Raw genomic sequence first — 24,573 nt, 5'->3', positions numbered from 1 at the left:
TCTTGTTTTTCTTTTGTAAAATGGTTTTCTTGTAATAAAGCAATGTCTATCTTCTGCCTCCTCAAATACATCATAATTTTGTTTCTTTTGAGATAACTATTTAGTCCCCTGATGTTCCAGGTAACTATCCTAAGGTCCCCGATCCTTAGCCATACTCAGTTCCACTCTTCCCCCTTTTCGCCCTCTGTGTCTTGCACTTCGGTGCATGGATGTAAGCCTGTTCTTTTATTAAAACCACAACACACCCTCCAACTCCCTTCCCACTCCCAACTGTTGCCCAGCTCCATCCCTGGATCTCAGGCCTACCCGCATGTAGTACCTATTCGGCGGTGCCGATACTAGGGACACTGCAGGGGGTTACCACACTGTCGGCAACCCAACTATCCCATCTATAGGGGTATAAGAGTGAGTTCACTGTGTCTCCCGTTTTATGTCACATTATGTTATGCACATTCAATGCTACATGCTCAGCCTGTAGCCAATTACTTTCAGATCTATCCTGCCTTATCTTATAATCAAGTCCCAATGTCATAGTGTACACGGCACCTTGGCTTCAGGATCATGCCTCACTTATCCCCCCCCGTTTTCCTTCTGACTGTCTGCTCCCAACGGGCAGTTTTGAGCATCCAACCATCCGTTGCGTCTTCAGGGGTCTCAAAGAAGAGAGCCTTGTTTTTATGAAACGCTTTTAGTTTCGCCGGGTACATCCGCATATATCTGTAACTTGCTTCGTGCAGTCTCTTCTTCACGGTCCCATAGTTCAATCGCCGTCCCTGCACTAGGAGTGTGTAGTCTGGATATGCTGTGATAGTCACGGATGCTCTTTGTATTGTGCCTCCTTTCCGGAAGTGTTCCAGGATCTTCTCTCTGTCTCGGTAGTTCAATATCTTGGCGATTATTGGTCTTGGGGGGGGGGGGGGGGGGGGGGGGGGGGGGCACCCTGGGGCGGGTGTCCTTGTGAGCGCTCTGTGTGCTCTCTCCACTGCGAATCCTTGGGTGAGCGCTCCTCCTCCGATTTCTTGAAGCAGCATGGTCTCGACATAGTCCGTTGGGTTAGGGCCTTTTTCACCCTCCGGGAGGCCCACTATCTGTATGTTGTTCCTCCGGGCGTTTCCTTCGACTTCCTCCACTCTGTTTTCTAGCTTGTTTACTTGCTGTTTCAGTATGTGGATCTACAAAGCGTGGGATGCGTGAGCTGTCGGGTTTGTGGTCACTTCTTTCTCCAGCTCGTCTATGCGCTCCGCTATGGTTCGTACGTCTTGTCTGAGTAGGTTGACTTCTTCTTGTACTGCACCCACTTTAAGCTCCAGCACTGCCTTGAGTTGGGCTGTGGCTGCTTCCAGTTTAGTTTCCCATGTTGCCTTCAGGTCTGCGATCGCATCCTGGATCTGTTGATCGCTGCACGTCGAAGTTTGTGTGTCCACTGGTGGGTTTCTTTCTTTGCTCCTGGCTCCCTCCGTTGGCTGCAGGGTTTTTGTAAATTCCTCCAGTGTGGGCTGCTTCCCTTTGGTCTTGGGAAGTTTAGACGCCATCCCATTGCCTTAGTCTGTTCTGGTTCTAGGTAGTTGGAGTGCACGTTTCGCTCCGTGCACAGTGGAGCTCTGACGATCTTATGTACTGTGGGCTTTGGTCGGGAGGGTTAGTGTTTGCTCCTCAGAGTTTGTGGGCTCTCTGTTGTATCAGGGTAGCAAAGTCTCCATTCTTGTCGACCTGTGGCACTTTTGGGCCCCTTTCCGGGGAACAGGGGACCTCTTGTTTCCTTTGGTCCGCCCTCACAATGGTTTCTTGTGCTTGTCCCACTATTGTTGCTGCAGTTTTTCACTCTGCCGGTTCCATGTACCTTGCTCAGTGTAGCATCCCGTCCAGCCTTGTGGGCAGACCTTATTGCCTTTTTTGTCCCCTGTTTGTTTTTGCTGCTATCTCGGCTCTCTGCGTGCTACAAGGTCCCAGGGTTGTGCGTTTTGGACTCTCTTCTGTGTTCTGTGTGTCTGCCGGTATTCCTGTAGCAGGCAGTCAGTCTGCTTGCCTTGCCTTTAGCCCACCTCAATAGCTCACTCAGCAGCCCACGCCAGTGCGCGTTTTATTGGATGCCTGTGTTCACTTTGCAACAGTCTTCTGCCTGTGACTCAGGTTTGCTTATGGTATTGTGGTCATCCACCTTTACTGCACCGCTCCTAGGTGTCCCATTGGTGGTTTCTATGAGGTCCTTTCTCTTGCAGCACCTCACATTGTGTGCTCTTAGTGTGCGCACTTTCGGGGCTCTCACTCCATTACCAGAGGCTTTGGGCACTGCTCTGCGCCTTTATTGCTGCAGGTTCTTATGGCACCTCCAGTCTCTGTGTGTGCTGGTAACTTAATGGCGCTTCATTCGGGGCGCGGGCTGTACAGTGTCTCTTGTATTGCAGTTATAGTTAGGTGCACCCTTGCTCTTGCTCCAACCAGCCTTCTTTTCGCAGGTGTCAGGCTTCTGCCGTCCCTTTGTCACCAACATAGGTCTCCTTTTCTCCACCGCCGGGTGCCGTGCCTGCTCTCATGTGCGGTCCTGTTTGTGGACAGGCTATGTATTGGGCCATTCTCCAACGAGGAGGGACATGCCGCCACTATGCTTTCCGGTGCCGCGCTTGTGGTTATGATCGTGGTCTGAGCCCTTATAGCAGGTCGGGCTGCGCCTGATTTCGCCCACCTCGTATGAGAGCTTCTGCGACGGGTGTGCTCTATGCAGCGGGCTGGGCCTTAGTTCAATCAGCTCTAATCATAGATGTGCCCCAATGTATCCCCGACACCTTCAGAGTCACCTGTGCATACAGCGGATGAGTGTGTGTAAGCCGTCCGTCATTGCCTGGGGTGGCTCTGCTTTGTTCCGATTGTTTCTCGGTCTGCGAGATGTTCCGCAACCATTCTAGGCGCATTAATTGCATGTTTTAGTCCTGGTCGCCCGAGTTCTTCGTTGCTTCCCGCTATTCCGTGTATGCCGGCGTGGCAGTCCCTGTCTCTGGTGGCCCGTTCCGCAGAACCACCCGCAGTGCCTCTTTGTACACTCTGCCGCCTCTCGGGAGCACTGGGGTACGATATGCTATTGGTTTCGTGCCTCCCTTGCCGTATTGCCGTCTCCAGCCCTGGTGTTCGTCTCAGGTGGCCCCGGGATTCCGAACAGCCATCAGTGTTCCAAAAGCACAGTCCGCTTTCATGCCCTGTGCGCTACGTGGTTAGGGCGCATGCCTTCTCACATTGTTCACTCGAATTGTATCCCGCACGGATTTCGGGTCCATCCCGGCATGCACGGCCGTCGTCCCTTATAGTGATGCGCCGGTTGCAGTTTACAGTCGTGTGTTGCAACCCTGCTCCGTAGTGTTTGCGGATCATGGGATCGTCCTTTGTTCTACTGCAGGCGCAATTTTGGCTATTCTTTCCGGAGGTTCCCTCGCAGGTCTTCACGCCGTAACTATTGTATTCCGCCTCGGATCTTTACCAAAGTGCCATCATCTTCTTCCTCGCATGTTTGCACGGCATACATATCATTTCAATACTATTTTCAGCAGTTTTCAGCACTGTAGTGCATCAGGATGTCGAAGGATCTATGGGAGACACCATGAAACGCGTCCTATCTCGTGGCTCCTTGGCCACGCCCCCCCTAACATACTCTCATTTGATTCTCCAATGTCTTCTGCTGCTTGCTTAAGGCATACACAGATACAATTCTTTCTTTCTGCCCTTATATACAGCCCTACATTGAGAACGCTTGTGGACCACCGTCACCCCGTTGATGGTTCTACCCAACTCTTAAACGCCAGCCATTGGGCATCTACCCAGGACCGAGCCCTATGCAAGGTCAGTGTATGACCATTAATCCGTGAAAACTAGTGTTTTTAATAGTTTAGTCCTATTTTTCTGTGTACACATGTTTAGTACATGCTATTAAACCTACTGCGCTTTGCAACCCCCTACTCCCCTAAACCCGTTTTTTAATACGCCTCCCCTTTATTCTTTATAGGGGAGACCACGCTTTGGCTCCAGAAGAAGGCTGTGACCCACAGAAAGCCGAAACATCCAAGGACCAGTGCACCCATAGGTGTACCATGGTCCTAATTGCTAAAATATGTTTGTTGATCTATCTCAGTGACGTCGACCTAACATTTGGTCACCCTCTAGCCTGGCTATGATGGACCCATCCAAGGTCTTCCACATAGAGTAATAACAAAATTTAAGCTCTATCTGGTTGGTAAGATATGTTAAAAAACCATGATGTACAACTAGGACACCAACATGTACTAGAAGAATTTTCATGTATGTGTTTCTCTGTTCTTTTCATTTGACTATGAAGTATATCCCTGTATGAATTTGTCTAACTTGGTTTATGCTTGTAATATAGTTTTTGTACTCATTGTCCACGATTGTTGCTGTGTAGAATAATTAAACTTCTGCACAGATTGAAATATTTGTGTTACTCCATGAATATGTAAAAAGAAAAAAGATTATAAAAGAGTTAATAGCTCAGCAATATATTAAAAGTTGTTCCTAACTTCACCAAATAGAAAGCGCATGTTGTGTTTTTGGATGTACACCTATCCATGAATAGGCTAAAAATAGCGCCTGTTATGCAGAAACCTGTGCAGTTCCCTCTGGGGCCACTGCAAAAGATTTAAGACTACAGGTGTTTGGCAGTAAACCCACTTGGTAGCAGTCTGTACCACACAGATTCACTTGGTAGCTGTGGCTGAGCAGTCAGACTTCCCTCAAGAAGAGTTAGGCAGTATACAGAGTATTCACAATAGGTCAAAAGAACACAGTAGAACAAGCAAACACTGGCCAGAGCTTGGTGTAAAAGAGAGAGAATTATTTATTTAAAACCACATCTAATAAAACACACTGGCACTAATATCAAGCAGTTCAAAAACACGGTCACTAAAAGATATACACTCCCTTCAACGATTAGTTAGACAAGTCTTAAGTAAAGCAACACTTACTTTCAGACAGCGGTGAGCGCTTAACGAAGATGGCACTCTAATCAATCGGTTTAAAAGGGAGAGAAAGGCAGAGCAAAGATAGAAACAGATCCCAACACTTTTGGAAGAACACAGTAGGAGAAGAAGGCAGGTTAAAACCGTAAAGTCAAAGTTAACAAGGCCGGACCCACTTTAAGAGGCTCCGGTCGAAATGTGTCCAAGGTCACACGGTTCAAAGTGCCCAAAAGTCTCGCAATCAGTTCAGAAAGAGTTGGACCAAAAGAAAGGGACCAGTTAGATGGTCAAGGCAGCCAGCCCAGTCCAGAAGGTTAAGGGATTATTATTACCTTGTAGCAGTCTTTAGAAAGGGAGGCCTGCCGGACACGGTACCTTAAAGTGGTGAGAATACTCCAGCGGGGGCAGTTGTTCCTGGCAGCGGATGCAAGCCCGTGCTTCATCCGGGGGAAGAGGATCTCGTCGGGGAGGAAGACAGGAGTGCGTTGCACTGCCAGGGAAGAAACCAGCCGCGGAGTTCTCAGTTAAAAGGAGCGGTCCTTTTATTCGCGGTCCAGTGGTAAGTGGCTATCCGGTTTCCGGGTTGCTTGGCACGGGAAATTCGACCACAAGACGTCCTGGGATGTGAGAAAAAGAAGGTAAACTGGTTGTGCCGACCAGTCAGGGGAAGAAGCCTCTCCAGCCGGGAGATCTTCTCTGTCGTCAGGAAGTGGTGAGTCGGTTCCGCAGGACTCCACCGGTGGCGTCATCGTAGCAGGTCAGCTCAGCTTCTCCCTCGTCGGATTTTCAGGTCCTGTGGCGACTTCTAAAGTTCCAGTCCCAAAAGCCCTGCTTTTATGCAGCACACCCCCATTCACTCAGCCTCGCTGTCAATCAAACATGCTAAGTGGTGAGCCGGCCGGCTCACCACTTGGGCCAATCACACAAGAGTGCAACTTGAGTTACCAAGGTAACTCAGTCCAGGTTGCCTAAACCCCCTCCCACACCTCCTGTGGTACCCAGACAGAGTGGCGCCACTTTTGGAGGCTTCTGTGGAGAAGCCCGCCAAAAAGTGGGACAAAGGGCTCGACTTGGGTTGGAGTCACAGAAGAGAACACAAACGCCATTTTAGAATTGAGTTCTGGCAAAAAATACCAACCGGCGAATTAATATTAAATAAATAAACCGGCGGTATGTTCGAGGCTATGAGAATTAAAGTTGGTAGCCTCCAACAATGGGAAAATCCCATAGAGATATATTTGCGGTCGAATATCAAAAGTAGTATCCATTGCCACCAGCCAAAACTCGATCAGGGGGGACGGAGACGTGCCCCTTCGAATAACAGACCCCGGGGTAATCGAATTGCCCCGACCAGTACGTCCACAATAAGAGGGTTTGTACTGGTTTCTGTTCATAATTTGGGACTAGTAAAGCCAATGGTGACTTTACATGCCCTGGGAGACAGTAGTTGGTCCCAGGGTATGGAGTCTAATGTGGGGTGTCACTATGACACCCCTGTGTCACTGCACTGAGGGTGCTGTGTAACACACATAGTAAAAACACATGAGACTCTATGGAGTAAAAGACCCCATAGCCCATAAAACACATGAACAGTCAAAGGAACCCCTCAAATCATATCCAAGAGTGTGAGGAAAAGAGACTCACTCTTGGCAGGAGAAAAAAAACAAACTCCAGAAATCCAGCAAAGCTGCTGGGGGACTCACTAGGTTAGGAAATTATGCCTAAACAGAGAATTCTCCCTAACAGCGCCATCAATGGATGGTTAATACACAGTAGATGTAATTTGCATTTAAATAAATTGCAATTGTTTGACTACTACAGCCAGGACATACCCCCTTTTAGTATATATCTAATCGCAGCCCTAAGTCCTGTGCCTGTTTTGGGCTATCCCTCCAGTTACTCATGCCTCTATAAAGCAGACCATCGCTGTGGTCTCACAGACTCGTCAAGGTGTTCGTCAAGGGACTCTTCAGGACTTTCCCTCGAGTGAAGGCTCCCGCCCCCCACCCCCGGCTTGAGAACTCAATGTGGTGCTAACTAAGCGCATGGGAGCGCTTTTTGAACCTATAGATCGGGTCCCGCTCAAGTTTCTCTCATGGAAGACAGCTTTCCTTGTGGCGATCACCTCAGCCAGGAGGGTTGGGGAGATTCAGGCCCTGTCTTGCAATCAGCCTTACTTGTCTTTCCACGCTTCAAGGGTGGTACTGCGTACACACCCCACCTTCATGCCAAAGGTGCCTCCTGAATTCCACCTCAATGAGCCTTTGGTGTTAGCCGTCTTCTTCCCGAATTCGTCGTCGCCGGCGGAAAGTGCTTTGCATTCACTGGACATTGTTCGTGCCTTCAAATTCTTCGTGGAACGTACTAAGAATTTTCAGAGGACTTCTCCGTTGTTCGTCAACTTTGGACCTGTAAATGAAGGAAAGGCCTTGACGAAGGCTTCCATCTCCAGGTGGCTCTCCGGCTGCATCATGCACTGTTATAGACTGACGAGCAGGCCGCTCCCAGGCCGGCCGTGAGCCCATTCCACCAGAGCCATTGCAGCAACAACAGCTTTTCTCGCTGGTGTGCCCCTGCTCGACATCTGCAGGGCTGCTACATGGTGGTCCTCACACACCTTCACAAGGTTCTACTGCGTCTACAGGGATTCCAGGGAGGAGTCCTGAGTTGGCCAAGCAGTGCAACGCAACTTGTTTGTTTGAGGTGAGTGTTATTGCTTCTGTTGAGCCTTGCCCCCTCCCGTGGTTGTGTATATGTACTGCTCTGTAATCGTTATTCATAAGCATGTGAATCCATGCCAGACCCCATGCTGTAGAAGGTTTGTTACCTACCTGTAACTATTTTTCTTCAGCATGGGTCTGGCATGAATTCCCATGCAAACCCTCCCTCTGTCCCCTCTGTGGCTCTTCTTGGTTCATACTGCCACTTTACTTGCTTATCAAATCTAAAGGTGGCAACCAGGGGTAGACCTTAGAGAGAGGACTGTAATTGGATGGGGGCAGAGTTCAGTGATTTCTTTAGAGGAGAAATACAGTTGTGAAGTGAAAGTGAAACAGTTTTTTTCTTTTACTAAGGATTCCCAGCCTGACTGGGAATATTCATGAGCATGTGAATCCATGCCAGACCAATGCTGGAGAACAATAGTTACAGGTAAGTAACTTAAACCTTACCAGTGGCTTTTACAGCTCCAGCTGGCTTCGGGTCTCGGTACGGAGGGTGTCTCTCTTTCTCTCTCGCTGGAGTTTGGCATCCCTAGCTGCCCGCCTATCAGTTAAAAGGCTCCCGGTCCTGCACCCACCAGCTGCAGGTCCTCCATGATAGATGCCGGCATCCAGACCTCTGAGTCTCTTCCAAACACAGCGGTTCACCTTCTCTTTCTCCCTCTCCTTTATACACCTGAACCCTATTAAGGGGCCTCAGGTGAGAATTGTTGACTTCTCTTGCCTGACCATACTTAATCCAATCAGCAGGACATGTCTGACCTTCAGTATTGGTTGTCTTCAGACCCCTCTTCTTCATCCCAGTACTAGAGTGGTGTTTGTAATAAGAAGTGTGTATTACTCCTAGCTGCTTCTTCCTCTTCTCAGTACCTAGTCGATACCTACCGAGTAAGACGGGGCATGAATTAAAGTAACCCATGAATGTTGATGGAAGGGGAGTGTAAGTCCGTGTTAGGAAAGGGGGATACAATGTCTCACCATATGGCCCCCTCTCCCCATCTCCCAATGATCCTCAACCCAGGTGATCCTCCCTCGCTTGGCCACCCCCAGGGTCAGGATCCAAGAGCGATGGCCTTTCCCTGGCTAGCTGTGCAAAGTATCCATGGGGAATACGATTGCTTTCTTCTGCTTCACTTCAGCATTCTTTCAGACACTTGTAATTGCTTTCTGTATATGCCTTTAGCTTCCACAGATGCAGTATATCCAGTCTAGGCGCAGTTGTTGGACCACAGGGTCCACCCATCACAAGTCACGCAGCCGGTCACCCTAGGCTTGCTTGCCCACACAGGTTCTTCTGTAGCTGCACCTGTGTTCTGGTTCACACTCACTTGGCTCTCTTTGCCAGCCTTTTGGCTTTGTCACAACGTGTTTCACTCTCTGGACTTTTCCACCATGACATTTGTTACACAGTTCACTTTGTGGTGCTCTTTTCCCTCCACCACAAGGCTCTCACACTCCTCAGCAATGTTCTATACTTGCTTTACATTGCATTTCATCAGATTCACTCTTAACTTGCAATATATGGTATTTGTTTTCCACACCAACTTGTTATTAGCACATTGGTTTATTAAAAGATTTCATATGCTCATCAAAAGCTTTCATTCAGTTCGGTATTCAATAATTTCCTGTTCTTATTTGCTCACACTTTGCAAAACCCATTTACTTTGGTTCACTGTGTCTTGCACATTACCTCTAGCCCATTCAGCATTCACTTTTGCTGTGTAACAGCCCCAGGAGCGCCCCGGTTCATGTGATCTTTTTTTCTCACTCATCGGTCTCGGGCGTCTCCTCTGGGTGGCTGTCGGCGCCTGCTCTGCACCGCGTGCATGTCCTCATTGGACGGCGAGCCCCGCTCATAGTTTGCTTCTTTCTCTCTCTCTCGGTGTGGGTTGCCAGCAACTCCGCTCACGTTCTGTAGATGCAGCCGGTGACTTAATATGATTGGATTTCTTTCTGGCCTGCAGCTCCTGATGCAGGCATCGACCAGTGAGGCTCCCAGTACTGTGGCCTTTGCATGGCCCTTCCTGGTCCCACAGTTCCTTCTAGTTCTCACCGGCATCAGGGGTGTTGCTAGGTCTGGAAGAGATCTGGGGCTATGCTAATGTCGAAGCTGTCGGGACTCGGGCTAGCTAGCCTTTTGGTTGTAGCTCCTGAGCTTCTATCCGGGGCTACAATCAAAAGACTGGGGGCTATAGCCCCCTCAGCGCCCCCTAGCAATGCCTCTGACCAGCGTCCTGGTTTCCCTATAGGACCACCCTCGGCTGCCTCATACTCTACAGGATTTCTCCCTCTGCAGGCCTCCCTGCTGGTCTCTCTGTGAGCTCTCCATCACCACCTATTATACAACCGTTTAACAGTTTGTTTGCAGGTGTGCGTCTTCAGGCCTTGTTGCCTGACCACAATTAGTGAAGCAGTCTGGACATGCCTGACCCTTACACCTCTTCCTTGTCTCAATACTAGAGTGGTGAAAGGATCTGTTAGTTTGCATTACTCCTCGTCGCCGCTTCCTCGTCTCAGTATTATAATGAAATGAATGGAATCGCCCAAAAAGACAGAGATTAAATGATCGAATTGGAGATTTGGCTGAGTTTCGGCCGTTGGAAAATACTGAATGACCAAAAAGTTCAATCAAGTCCCCCATTAGGTGGCGGCGGCGGCTGCGGGGGTGTCCCCCGCACCCTTGCTCACTATATTGCGAGTGGGTGTTGCGGGGGGAGTTCCCTGCAGCTGGTCACATGAAAATTAAAGTAAAGGACCCTGCAGCGCCGGTTCCCCATCACGGAAGTGGAAGCGAACAGGCGTTGCAGGGACACAGCTAGTCTGCAGCAAGTTAAGTAGGGCGGTGTGGGTGGGGGGGCCCAAGTCGGAAATGTTCAGGGGAGAAAAGACAGAAGGTTTTTTCGGAAAAATAGTCTTCGGTCTTTTCTCCCTCAAACATTTCCATATCTGCCTTTCAACCCCAATCCAAAGGATGAGAGGAAATGGGGGGAGAGGGTTTACAACAGCCTATAAAGGCAGGGAGAGGATGATGTTGGTTCTCATTTAGAGAAGGGGGAATAACATGTCTCGCCTGTCTGTATCCTCTCCCCAATTCCCAAGGACCCTTCACACAGGTGATACTCTCTCGTATATCCAACCCCAGGGTCAAGATCCAAAGTGATGGCCTTTCCCTGGCCACCTGAGAAGAGGATCCAAGGGGAGTAGGTGTGAGGATACCCTTGGATTTCTCACACCCCTTCGATAGAGAATAAAACCTACGCTGTAACGGGCATTCTAAAACTGAAGGGGCACCTGCTATTTTTCGGGCTTTATTGCGTTTTCTTTTCTACAGGGTCTAAGGACTAGGAATGGTCGCATTAAATATCCATCATTTTGCGCTCAAAGCGGCTCTAGAGACCAAGGATGCCATTTTGTTGCGTGAAAATCTACCTGAAGGGAGCACTTGAAGGATTCCCCAGAGCTCTTCCACCTCCCCCAATACCTGTTTGAAAACAAATGCAAATTGTGGGTCATGCCTCCAACTGTGGCACAAGTCCTTTAGAACCAGCACATCCATCCTCCTTGTTCTGACAGTGGTCGACCCTTTCCGAAGTTACCACATGCCCTAAGTTCCCAGAGAGAACCGTGGCCAAGAGATACAGCTGCAAACTATTATCACACTGGGCTAAAATGTCACTCTCCCATCAGTTTTTAAAGGGGAGTAGTCCAATTTAGTAGAGCCTCAATTTTTTTATTGTATAAACGGATCACAGCAGAGACTCTCACCCATGAGTATGCCTCCGTCCATGAGAGTAACTCCTGTTACCAGTGACATGTACAACCTTCAGGAAGTTGGTATGCTTGTAATGACCTTCGTGGAAAAGAGCTGTAGGAAAGTCACTCATGGGCCGCCCAAACAGCAGTGAGCCACCACAGCTGTTGTCCACAAACCGCAAAGTGAGGCAGATATATCCCTTAAAACCTTGGCCTGCCATGTTTAATCAACAGTAATTACCAACAGAGAGAACACGTAAAAACCTTTACGAAAAGATGCAAACCAACTGAGAAGGAATGCAATGAAAAGGGGATTAACCAATCCATTTCAGGGAAAACGCAAGGGCCCGGGAATAACCAATCATGATACTCATTGAGGAATCAAGACAATCAGAAGCACTATAAAGGAGCCCAAAGTTCAGCAGTAGTTGTCAGACTGGCTACAGAACTCAAGGCAGAGAATGGAGAGGAGGAGCCTGGGAAAAGTTACAGGTGCTGGAAGAGGCAAGATTGGACAATAAACTGATTGGTGACAACTATTTCTCAGCCACTGGGAGAAAGAGTTGGCTGTGAGCAATTTCTCTGAGACAAGGAGGAATGAGAGAGACCCGAAGAACTTGTTAGAACATACATTTAACCAGACTAGACCAAGTAGCGTTGACTTACATGGGTGACCTTTGGCGGCTGGATAACAATATGACACATTGATAAAGGGAGAAGAAATATGTGCTGGCAGGAGACCCAGATGTTGTGTGTTAGTCTAGTGTCTGGAGGCGAGAGAGCGTCATGACTATGTCATCACGCCTCGCTAATAAAAGGGGCTCTGCTGGCACGCAGAAGGCAGTGCAGCAGAGCCCCAGGAAGCGGCAACTCGTGTCTGTGTTTTTCTTCCATGTGTGGTTGACTGCCGTGTGATCACGGCCTTTGAGTGCTGCTGTCACTGGGTGCCCCCAGTGTTGCGGCGGCCACGTGTTGGGTGCCCCCAACAGCTGCTTTGGTCCGGTGATCCGGACGGACAGGGTGACCCCTGCGCACGTGCTGCGTGAGCGCCGCCTTGGGACCCCCGTTGGGTGAGCCCGACATCTGGTGTTGCCCGCCCCGGTGTCTGGGGTCAGGCCACTACACCAGTGAAGGGAGTGCGGGTCCTGCAGCGGGAGGGAAGAGGGGGTGAGAATATGTATACCCAACACTTAACTTTAAGAATGCAGGGAAAAATACTTAAAGATGTTGTCAAAGAGGAGCCACTATATCCTAAGGACTAAGAAGGCACTATATCTCAGGGAAGGAGGCTGCCAAGAAGCAGCTGGGTGCTATATTTCTGAAACTTTCTGAAAGGTTGGAATGCTGAAACATGCTTGGGACTTAAACTGTTTATCCAATTAGGGAACTCTGGGAAGATTAGTACTCCATAGTTGGACCATTAAGACCCGTTGAGTCCACCCATCCTGCCACTTGAATGATGTTTTATTATCTAGTGATCCCTTTGTCTGATAGGAGTCAATCCTGAACCCTTCCTGACAAACAGAAATCCTTGTTTTAAACTGATACATGTTGTGATGTGTTCTCTTGATTCTTCATCACATTGTAAATCTTAAAAAGGGGATGTCCAAGTGCTTTGGACTTTAACCGCCCTCTGACTGATCTTTCTATACTGGAGACGTCACTATCACCCTTACTTTATTCCTCAGAGGGTACAAGGATTTGCATATGGTCAATAAACTCAGTACCAACAGGACTTTTTCAATTTTGCCCTTTCAGAAGCAGGGGGACTGGAAAGGGCAGTTTAATGGACTGCATCCTCTCACAGATTCCTCATCTGGCTAGATATCCTCCAGGGATCTGCGTGATCTGCCCGTGAAGGATTTGTTTGCTGGTAGTCTTCCCGCAGTCAAACTGCTTGGGCCCCCATTTTGACGGTTCAGTGAAAACGGGGCCAAGCAATTTTTGTCCCCTCCTCCATTGTTAAGGATGCAGGGGACACCCCCCCCCCGCAAACCCACGGGGCTGCAGGTACAGAACATAGGAAGCAGGGGACATCCCACATCCCCTGCTCCTAATATTCAGTATTTTCGGACCCAAATTGTTCGCAGAAATTTTAACTAATGGTAGTGACCGAATTCAGTCAAATCTATTTTTATTTTTTTATAATCTTTTTATTAGCATTTCATAATAAGACAATTGAAAACAGTAAAACAATGTTCATACCTCAGCTGTTGCGTTGCACCCAACATAACCAAACATTAACATAGGAGCCTTGTGCCAATCCCCAGTTCACCAGCTGCTTGCCTGGTAGCGTGCCCCATTCCCTTCTGCGTGCCAAGGTAGTGTGAGAAACAAGAAGGTATCTCACCCACTAGTCCCCGGGCGTCTCTCCCTCAAGTGGCCAGGGCACGGCCATCACCTTTGGATCCAGACCCTGGTGCTGGACCAGTGCGGGAGGATCGCCTGGGTGAGGGGTCTCCAGGGAGTGGCAGTGGGACATCTGATGGAGAGACGCGGTATCCCTCTCTTCCCTGTAACACCTTTACCCCATCCTACCAAGTACGATATATGGAAACTCTGCCCCCCCCCCCCCTTCCTTTTTCCTGCATAAACACTTTCACACGGACAGCCCGCTCTGGGGGAAAAGACTCCAACCGAGCCGTGTACCTGACATGTCCCCACTACTATGATCAGGCAAGGTCAGGCTATTAATGGTAGCCATTCACACCTGACTTCCATTAAACTTCCCCACACGGTAAAAGGCAGAGCATGAGAGCACACTCCGAGCTAGGCAAAACACACAAAGGAACAGTAGTTTGGAGATGGCAGTTGAACAAAGGGTGCACAAGGAGGGAGATACCCTTCACCTTTCCAGCAGAAAGCCGTCACTCTCTAGACTCCTTTGGATTTCAGAGCATTAAGCCAAGAAACTAGACGGAAGAATCCTGTATTTTGTGTCGGAGATACCTGGGGCCCTCCTGCACAGCTGATTGAGTGGTAATGTCCTTGGCTCCAAGATGAAAGAAAGATCAACACAGCCAATGAGTTGGGTAAACTGATGCAAGATCGGTCTCTGTTGAAGTCAAGGTTGCAAGCAGCAACTTTGTATACAGAGAGCAGGGATAAAGATTGCTGAACGCGTGTAATGAAAGACACACGGACAGCCGAACGCCTGATGGGTGTTTGAACTGTAGCAAAGAAGACACAATATTTGTGGCAGAGTGGTCCGGCACCGTGAGTGTGCTTAATTGTAGGTCTATGTAAAACATTCAGCTATGAAGTGGCAGAAACTAAAGTAAAAGATAAAGAATAAGAGTTGGTGTGAATCGAAGAGGTCCTGCGACGGTTTAAGCAAAACCCATCGCACATTCGAAGGTCTTTGGTTTTTGATACAAAGGGATCTGAGCCCCAACATGTGGGATCCGTGGTCCGAGCCCAAACGAGTGAGGCCAATTGTGAACATTGTGCTAAAGGGATCTATGCCCAAACGAGGGGGGGGGGGGGTCTGTGGTCTGAGCCCGACCGAGGGAAACTAATTGTGAATCTGAAAATCCTGATAAGAAAAACTTTGGTGTGTATTTGTTATGTCTGGTCCTCTGCAATAAGAGACTGTCATTGGGAGAGAGACTTTGGCAGAAGGTGCTGATACCTTTGCTTTGAACTGTCTCCTCATGGCCAAGGTGTGTGTGTGTGTGTGTGTGTGGAAGGGGGAACTGCTCAACTATCCTGACATATTATTTTGAATGGATTATGTCCTCCAACGTATTCGACTTCTTTGACATGTAATGTCCACAGCTGTGCACTTCAGCACATTTTCGGCAGAGGGCGTCCTGTGCTGATGGCGTCGGGTCCATGTCCCTCGAATGCCTCCGTTGAGGACATCACAGGATGTTATAAATAGGACGCCTGGCGCCGTAGCCTAAGTTCCGTTTTTTCTGCAAACTTGTTAACTTCGTGAGTCTTGGCACGCCTCGTGTTTTCTTCGTAGAAGATGTCTTTCTCTTCGACCACTCCGACTCCGCGGTCTGGCTTTAAGACCTGCCGGGACTGCAAGTCGAAGATGTCGCTCACCGACTGTTAGGGAGAATTCTCTTCTAAGGCTAATTTCCCTTACCTATAGAGTCCCCCAGCAGCTTTGCTGGATTTGAAGGGTTTATTTTTTCCTCCTGCTAAGAGTGAGACCCTTTTTTCCCCACTCTTAGACAGAATGCTATTGTGTGTTTTAGGCTATCTTGTCTGCTTATGGTCTATGGGGTTTTTCTCACCCTCATAGGAATCATCTTTTCAACATGTGTGTTACACAGCACCCTCTGTGCCGTAACACAGGAGTGTCGTAGCGACCCCCAAACATAGACTCCATACCCTGGGACTGACTACTGTCTCCCCGGGCATGTAAAGTTACCATTGACTTTACTAGTCAATAGTTAAGAACTAAACCAGTACAACCCATCTTACTATGGAAGTACTGGGAAGGGTTAATCGTTTTTCCCTGGTGTTCATTTTCAAGGGGGTACCGTACAGTCCCTCTCTCAAAAGTTTCTGGCTGGTGGCAGTGGTTACTACCGTAAATATTCGACCGCAAATATTTTCCTATGGGATTTTCCCATTGTTCGAGGCTACCACTTTTACTGACAGCCTCTAACATACCGCCGGTTTATTTTAATATTAACTTTACGCCAGTAGGTTTTTATTGCCAGAACTTTAATAATAATATTTCTTTCTCGTGTCTTTCTCTGAAATCCTAACCCAGGTCGGGGATCCTTTGTTCGTCCTTTTGGCGGGCTTTTGCACAGAAGCCCTCCTTTAGGCGCCACCACGTCTGGGGTAGACAGGATGTGTGGGAGGGGGAATAGGCACCATGGACAGGGTCACCTAGGCAACCCAAGTCGCACTCTGCTCGATAGGCTGGGGGGGAGGGGGTTATCCCACCAGGATAGCCACACCACTGTGTGAGTGACAGCTAGGTTGTATGAATGGGGGTCTTGCTGCATAAAAGCAGGGTCCTGAGGACTGGAGGACAGGATGTCACCACTGGAACTAAGAAGCCAAAGACATCTGCAACGACTGAACCACCGGTGAAGCCCTGCTGCAGATCCTCACCACTTTTCTCCAACGACTCGAAGATCTTGACCTGCGAGAGTCTTCTTCCCTTGAGCTGGTGGGGTCAACCAGTTCGCCAATCGCCTTCCAGGACCTGCCTTGGTTGAATCGCCAGTGCCAAGCACTAGGAGACCGGATAGCCAGGCACCCGTCCACCACGATTTAAAGGAGCGTACCTTTTATTCCGTTTTGGCAGCACCGCAGCGGATTTCATTCCTGGGCAGTGCAGTAACTCGAACCTTCCTCCACGACGAGAGCCTCTCTTCCTCTGCTGGATCCCACGAACTACAGGAACTGCGAGGAACTACTGCCACCGCAGGAGCCTCTTCCACTTTCAAGGTACATTGTTCCGCCAGCCCTACCATTTTGTTGGGTATTGCTAAAGGTGATTTAAATTCTTTACTTACCTTCTGGGCTGGCCGCCTTTTTGTCTAACATTATCTTTCTACGTCCTGCAACCGCCTTTTCAATCGTTTAACAAAGACTTGACTGCAGCTACTAGAATATTTTGAACCTAGGCACTGTGCCTTGTACCACTGACTCTGGCACAAGACTCTTGACTCTGGCTAAATCTGTTACAACTGCCTTCTCTAGATTGTTTCTCATCAAGAAATGTGTTGGTGCACCTAAAACTCTTATAACCACCTTTCCTTCCCCTTTATATATTGCTGAAGTGCCATTTTGCTCAGTTTTCACCAAAGTACTGTTGTTGCTAAAGCGTTGCCTTGCTTACCTTGTTCACAATCCATTTGGGAAGTGTTGCTGGTGTGTTTTAGGAGTCTAAACCTGTATAACTTGTTCTTTCCCTCCCTCTGAAGACATTGTTAGAGTACCATTTCTGCTTAGTTTACACTGTGCCGTTTTGCTCAGTTTTCAATCTTGCTCAAACTTGTCTACAATTCAAATAGGGAGTTGTGTATACATTTCTTGACTGTTTTAACTTACTTTAATACTAGTGACTTGTGTGTGAACATCAGAGTGTGTAAAATAAATGTATATTCTTTTTGATACAAAGCTTTGGTCAGGGTTTCCTTGTTTCATAATATTGTAGTCCTGTTGTGTAAACCCTGAACACTGCTCATCTCCCCCTTGAGTGCTTAGCCACAGCTACCAACTAAATCTTTGTGGTACAGGCTGATACCAAAGGGGATTTATTGCACATAGCTGTAGTCTTAATCTTCTGTGGTGCTCCCAGTGCTTTAAGTGGGGTAAGAAATTGAGGGGGGGCCCTCGTTTGGAGGCGTGGCCTCCATTGTGGGCGTGGCCTAAAAGTGCACAAATCATAGTAAGGTGCGCAAACAAATATATAAATGTATTTGAGCATTTATATATTTGTTTGCGTACTACTATGGTTTGTGTATTTTTCAAGCCTTCTTTTATATTCATAGCAATGTTACATATTTCTATGTTTATAAAAGGTGGCTTGAAAGTGCACACACCATAGTAAGTTACGCACACTTGTGTGCTTATCTTACTATGGTTTGTGTACTATTCAAGCTGCCTTTTATAAACATAGACATTTGTAACATATGTCTATGTTTATAAAAGACGTCTTGAAACGTAGGCATCTTTTATAAAGCGTTGAGGACGGACAAAACCCAAGGTGGCTTTGTCCGTCGACAAAGCTTTATAAAAGTTGCTTTGAATTGTGTACGATTCAAGCCATCTGTTATAAACATAGAAATATTTCTACGTGTATAAAAGATGGCTTAAACGTACACAGTTGAAGGCATCTTTTATAAAGCCTTGCCAAAGGAGAAAGGCGCCTCGGGCTCAGTGATCTCTGCTCAGAGCACTGACCCCGAGGCGTCTTTCACTCTCTGCGAACCCGCGGGCTCCGTGATCTAATCTACATATTAGATCACGGAGCCCGCGGGTTCGCTGAGGGTCAGTGACCTGGCGAGGGGAACTAAGGGACTGTAGCTTCCTCTGATGGCCCCTCAGATGAGGGGTCATCAGAGAAAGTTACAGAGACTGACGGAAGTGCCAGCCAGTCACAGCGACGCTGTGGCTGGCTGGCACTTCTGTCAGCTTGCCTGACGTTTAACTGGCGGGCGCATCTCTCGTTGCGGCTGCGGCCGCGGCGGGATAATGCGCCCTGCCATGGCGTGGTGGGGCTGGGGGGCCCCGGCAGGGCCCCGGCTCAGCCTCACTTTTTGGAGACTGCCGGGGCCCGGCCCCGGCAGGCCCCGGCCCACTTAAAGCACTGGGTGCTCCCTAAGGGAACTGCACAGGATTCTGCCTAACACCGACTCCACCACATTTGTTTGTGGTGCCTGGGTGAGTCGCATGACATGGACGACTGCTTGAAATCACAGTTGCTGACTGCCAAGGCCTTGCGGGAGAGGAAGGGAAGCTCCAGGTAGGTAGGGGCTCTAAGCTTGTTAAGTCCTGGACTTCCAAGTCCAAGGGGGTTTCCACGGACGACTTGGGGTAACTCTCTGCGTCGTAAGGATTCCCGGGGATCTCGGTCCAGGAGTGGTTCCCGCCACTCGTCTTCCTCGTCCCGGCACTCAAGGAAGCGTTGTCACCGGTCACCTTCCCCCTCCTCCTCGGAGGATGGTGCCTTGAGGAAGGTTTCGTGCCCTACGAAGTCCTCGACTCCAGAGGAATGGGCAGCGTTTAAGAAATCCATGATGGCGATTTTTCAATCGCAGGACACTGGTCCGATCGCGCCTTCTGACAAATTCGTCCGCGACACTCATCGGGAGCCGTCAAGGTCCTGTAAGGACAAGGAATCGAAGGGTTGCAAGAGACGTGTTTCTAGGTCTCGGTCCTCGTCTCCAGCGAGACCGCAGCAAGCTATTGAGGGCTCGGGCCGGTGTCGACTCGTTCGGCGCTGTGTTGGTCCGATTCGGACATTGATGCCTTGCCGTTGTGTCAGCCCACGCCGCCGTTGGCATCTGTGTCGATGCCGAAACCTTCGTCGATCACGATGTCGGGGTTGTCGACGCTCTCGGCGTCAAAGCCTTCGACGCTGTTGTGCGCCTTTGGGTATTTTGTCTCTAAATTTGCCATTGGAGTACCCAGACATTGTGGATCCTCAAAGGAAGGTGTTAGGCAGAATCCAGGGCAGTTACCTTAGGGAGCACTACCCCAGATTAGGACTACAGGTGAGAGCAATAAATCCCCTTTGGTATCAGTCTGCACCACAAAGATTTAGTTGGTAGCTGTGACTGAGCAGTCAGACTTATCTCAAGAGGGAGATGAGCAGTATTCAGGGTTGACACAATAGGCAATACAGTACTATGGAGCAAGGAAACACTGACCAAAGTTTTGTATTAAAAAGAGAATATATATAATATTGTACACTTCTAAGTCTACAGATAGATCACAGTTAATAAAGTAAGTTAAGTTTAGTCAAAAGAAAAGCATATACAACTCCCTATTCAATTGTAGACAAGTTTGCGGCATAGTGAAAACTGAGCAAAACGGCACAGTGAAAACCAACTACAAATGGCACTCTAACAATTCAACGAAAGGGAGGAAAAGTACAAGTTAAGTCGAAATATCCTCAACACTTCCCTGAAGTCTGGTGGACAAGTAATGCACAGTAACACTTTAACCAAAGGACAAGTAAATGAAAACTGAGCAAAATGGCACTCCACAGGTTAAAACAGTAGGAAGGAAGAGGGGTTTAGAAGATTTCAGTGCATCAACACATTTCTCATTGAAAACTAATCTAGTGAGAGCAGATCTAACAAATCAGCAAAAGTCAATAGGCCTGAGCCAGAGTCAGTGGTACAGGACCTAGAGCTTAGGAGCAAAAATGTTCTTGTAGCTGCAGTCAAGTCTTTAGTAGAAAACTTTTCAAGAGGTAGATGCAAGGCGAAAGACAATGTTAAAAGAGAGGGCGGAGACCACCAGGGGGCGCGGAACATGCTGGACGTGTAAGTCCTGCGATCCTGAACGCACCGCAGGGCCTAGTGGATGCTGCCAGTCCCCGGCCTGGATTACCGAGCCCAGCCAGTGGAGATCCCCTCTGCATGCAGCGGGCCCCACCCTGAGACCCGTAGTGAAGACCTTCTGTGGCACGACCGGAAGCAGAGCCCCAAGAAAGGCCCACAGAGCATACCCCAGCATCGGAGGCTAGTGTGCACCGGAGACGCCAGAGGCCCCAGACACCGAGGGCGGCCGACTCCGCGGCACAGCGAAAAGGACTAGTGGAGCCGCGCGCCCCCACCCTGTGTTCATGACCTGTGCCGGACGGTCGGGTCTCGGAGGAGGCGTGGCACCATAAGAGGCACGGGGCTACGGTCCCTCATCGAGATAGAGGGCCGCGGGCTCTGGGGAGCAATTCCCGGGCCCCCGCCCTTCACCAACGTACGGGGACGGTGAGGAACGGAAGAGCGCCCACCAGCACACCAAGGGGAGCCTCGCTCCTGGGAGGCCCAGGGTCCCTCCCGAGTTACCGCAGGAACACGGAGACCCGCGGACGGCCGCCCTCGCGGGAGGAAACGGCCAGCCCAGGACACCGGCCCAGAGCATCGCCGGGGGAGGCACGGGGCGAGGACCCTCCACACGTGATCCCTGCCGACACGAGGAACCGGATGGGTGTCGCAGACTCTGGGGGACGCGGCCCGGGCCCCCACTTGCGACGGAGAGGAGCAGTTGAGCGCCAGTCAGCACGCCGGAGTGAGCCCACCCAGGGCCCCATCTACCGCAGCCCGAGTCAAACTGTCGGCCCTGGGCCCCCCACAGTGACTGTGAAGTGAGGAGGTGAGGAGAGCGTGGGCGGGAGGAAACAGACTGGATGCAGTGAAAGCGGGCTACCCTCCCGCGCAACCTTACCCGTGCGGCGCCCCGGCATCCCACCCAGCTGGGGAGTAGGCCAGAGGGACCAAAGGTGCCGGAGATCTGCTACCCTACCCCCAGCCCCCACCCCGAAGGCCCCACCTGATTACACGGCACAGCCCCCCCCCATAGAGCTGCTACCCAACACGAGGCGCTCTACTCAAGACCTTAGCACACCAGGTACGGGGAAGGCCTTGGGCCGTGGTCTACACCACAGGGTCCCCCACAAGAGAACCCCGGACAGAGGCATGACCCCTGGGTGCGTCAAGACACCCAGACCCTGGAGAGCACTCCGGTATTGGGGGCGATCTCGTCTCTCCAGCGCTTCCGACGGCCCCACTCAGCCACGAGTGAGGCCCCCAGAGACACCATGCCCTCAGGCGGCAAACCCCCCCCTGCACCACTCACAAAGGAGGATCTCAAGGACATCCTCCGCGAGATCAAGGCAATTCGAACAGATATACATGCGTCCATAGTGGATCTCAAGGGAAGGGTGGACACTTTAGAGGAGAAAATGGAGGGGATGGAAAACAACCACCTCCAGACGGACCTCCTGGACATGAAATATGAGGCGAGGCTAACGGACCTAGAGATAAGAGATGAGGACATAACCTTGAAGATGGACGACTTAGAAAAAAGAGAGCGCCGGAACAACCTGCGTATCATGGGCGTGTCGCAGGAGAGAGGGGAGACAGCGGCGGATGTGGGGAGGAAGGTCCAGGGCCTGATAAACCAGCTCTTCACGTTGGAGGGGGGCAAAGAGGTCCAGTTGGAGAGAGCGCATCAAGGTGGAGGGGGCGCGGGTGGAGGCCCAAAGTCTATCGTGGTGAAGTTCCTCCGCTACAGGGAGAAAATGGAGGTCCTGGAGAAGGCAAAGAGGCTGGGGAGCTTTATTTTTGAAGGCGACACAATTAAGATTTACCAGGACTTATCGTCTCTTATGCTCACCCGCAGAAGAGAATGTCGTCCGCTCACCCAGTGGCTTACTGGTCAAGATATAAGATACAGATGGTCCTTCACCTTCGCCCTGTCCTTTGAACGCGCTGGGGTGGACTATAGAGTGACCAGTGGCAAGGAGGCCTCGCAAGTGCTGCAAGTGATCAAGGGGGACGCCCCGGGTGAGGAAAATGAGGTGGTCACCCAAGCATCAGGTGACACCATGAGAGAACCGGCTGGCCCTTGATCCACAAAGAAGAAGACAAAGGGCAGAAGGAAATTCAGGAAACCAAACACCCCGACATCTGAGGCCGAAGGGGACTAGGTGAATTAAGACGAACCAACTGGAAGATCAAGATTAGTTTGTCAGCAACCCCGGCCGGGGACGCAAGTTTCATCAAGAGAACTGCGGTGCAGGAACATGCTCACACCCTGGTGGCTTGCCCGTTGGCAGGCGTCATGCAAGAGGGCGAGAAAAGGGAGGGGGGAGGCGAGGGAAGGGGGGGACAAAGACGTTGGGGCACAGGACATATCCAGCTTGGTAAAGAAGCGGGGCAGCTCCCACAGGACCGGGAAAATAATTAATCCAACAGAGAGAAGCAATGGCAGACAATGAAGAAAGGGGCCGGGTCGAGTCGCTTAGGATGGGCTCCCTCAACGTCAAGGGGCTCAACTCCCCAACGAAGTGCTCCCTTCTGGGAAGGGAAATGAGAAACGGGAGAGTGGATATTATGTTTGTACAAGAAACCAGGACGGTGAGGGGGGAGGAGAGGGCTATCCCTGGATCGCACGTGGGTCAGACCTTCTGGGCATCCGGCCACATAAAGAGAGGAGGAGTCGGTATCCTGCTTCATAGGAATCAGAAATTAATGGAAGTGTCCACTTGGGAGAGGGAGGATGGGAGGGCCCTGGTAGTGTCCGGTAACTTGCATAATACCAGAGACACCCTAGCAGCAATATATTGCCCCAACACGGGTCAGAGGGAATTCGTCCAAGAGGCCCTGGGGGAGGTGATGGCTAAAGCGGATGGCCTTCTGCTCCTGGGGGGGGGACTTTAATATGTGGGCGGACCGAGAGCTGGACCATAGTGGGAAGGCAGGCCCTCCGAATAGCAGTGGGGGGACACCTCACGGTGAGTTGCGGGAACTAATGTGGGAGCAGGGGCGGGGGGACATATGGCAGGAGCTGCACCCGAGGCGTAAGGGATACACCTTCTACTCTGCAGCCCATGGTACCAGAACTAGAATAGATTACCGTTTCATTGGAAACCAGCACATGAGCAAAATAGAGGCTTGTGAGATTCGGCCCGTTAGCTGGTCAGACCGCGATATGGTCTGGTCGGACGTCTGTATAGCAGGCCTGAAACCCAGGGAATCTCTATGGAAATGCAACGATTTCCTGTTGAGAGATGTGGTCTTTAAGGAAGAAATGGCAACAGCGATCAGAGAATTCTTTGAGATAAATGACACTGGGGAAGTCAACCGGGAGATTGTGTGCGAGGCGGCAAAGGCAACCTGGAGGGGTAGGCTAATTAGTGAAGGGGCTTCCAAAAAAAGAGATAGGACTCTCCTGACCCACAGATTGAGATCGGAGATAATATCGTTAGAAAGGTCGGAGGGGAAGATGGAGACAGAGAGAGAGAGGGACCTGGGCATCGCAAGGGAGAAGAGACCAGAATTGCGGGAAATGGAGATGGGCAAGATTGTAGCGGGACTCCAACATTTACGTCAAAAATACTATGAAAAAGGGGACAAGGCTGATGCCATGCTGGCAGCAAAACTTCGAGGCCAGAGGGCGGATAGATGGGTGGCAAGATTAAAGAGTGGGGAAGAAGGGGACGTATCCGACCCGGAAGAGATTGCAGAGAAATTTGCGTCTTTTTATGAGGCCCTGTATGGGAGAGAGGGGGAGACGGAAAAGGAAGCCTTGGACGAATATCTCAGTGGGGTCACCCTCCTGGCTCTTGAACCCCTAGAAGCATCAACCCTAGACGCCCCGATAACGGAGGAGGAGGTACTAAGAGCCATAGCGGGCCTGAAGAGGGGTAGGGCCCCAGGGGAGGATGGGTTCACGGCAGGCTTTTACAAGGCCTTCTCGGGCCTCTTGGCAGGGTTCCTGGCAGGCCTCTTCTCGAACATAATGGAGACAGGCAGAGCGCCCACATCCTTTGGCAAAGCGCTAATTACAGTAATCCCAAAGGAGGGGAAGGACCCGGCGGATAGCCGCTCCTATAGACCAATTTCCCTCCTAAATGTGGATGCAAAGCTATTCACCAGGATCATTGCTACTAGGCTGGACGGTCTTATGCCAAGGCTAATCCATCCCGATCA

At 50.2% G+C, this 24,573-nt stretch overlaps 1 protein-coding gene across 2 annotated transcripts in view; it reads left to right on the top strand.

The window, feature by feature from the left end:
* The window catches only part of TTC3 (tetratricopeptide repeat domain 3), a 2,698,168-nt gene that overhangs the window by 2,492,312 nt on the left and 181,283 nt on the right, over nt 1-24,573 (top strand). The window lies entirely within an intron of this gene.

This window comes from Ambystoma mexicanum, chromosome 7p (genome assembly GCF_040938575.1).
Source record: "Ambystoma mexicanum isolate Mex_15411 chromosome 7p, UKY_AmexF1_1, whole genome shotgun sequence".
NCBI classification, from domain to species: Eukaryota; Metazoa; Chordata; class Amphibia; order Caudata; family Ambystomatidae; genus Ambystoma; species Ambystoma mexicanum.
The sequence above is the reverse complement of the archived record's forward strand: the minus strand, read 5'-3'. Positions and strand labels throughout refer to the sequence as shown.